Raw genomic sequence first — 262 nt, 5'->3', positions numbered from 1 at the left:
CATGCCCCTCGCATCATACTGTTTAAATGCGTCTAATGCAGGTACAAAATAGCAGCATAAAATCCACTTCTTAGAGAGATCAAGGATAATGGGATTCATCTCCAATCAGCTTGAAATCCCTTGAAACAATTAAAGCTCAGCCTGGCGACTCATAAGCATCAAAGGCTTTTGATGAGTGTAAACCTTAAATAAAATCAGCGTTTAGAAAACACATCGTTTAGGCGATGAAATCCCTTAAGACAAGGTGCTGAAAGCAGCGTGG

The sequence above is a fragment of the Parus major genome, chromosome 28 (genome assembly GCF_001522545.3).
Source record: "Parus major isolate Abel chromosome 28, Parus_major1.1, whole genome shotgun sequence".
Taxonomy (NCBI): domain Eukaryota; kingdom Metazoa; phylum Chordata; class Aves; order Passeriformes; family Paridae; genus Parus; species Parus major.
This window is presented reverse-complemented; position numbering follows the sequence as displayed.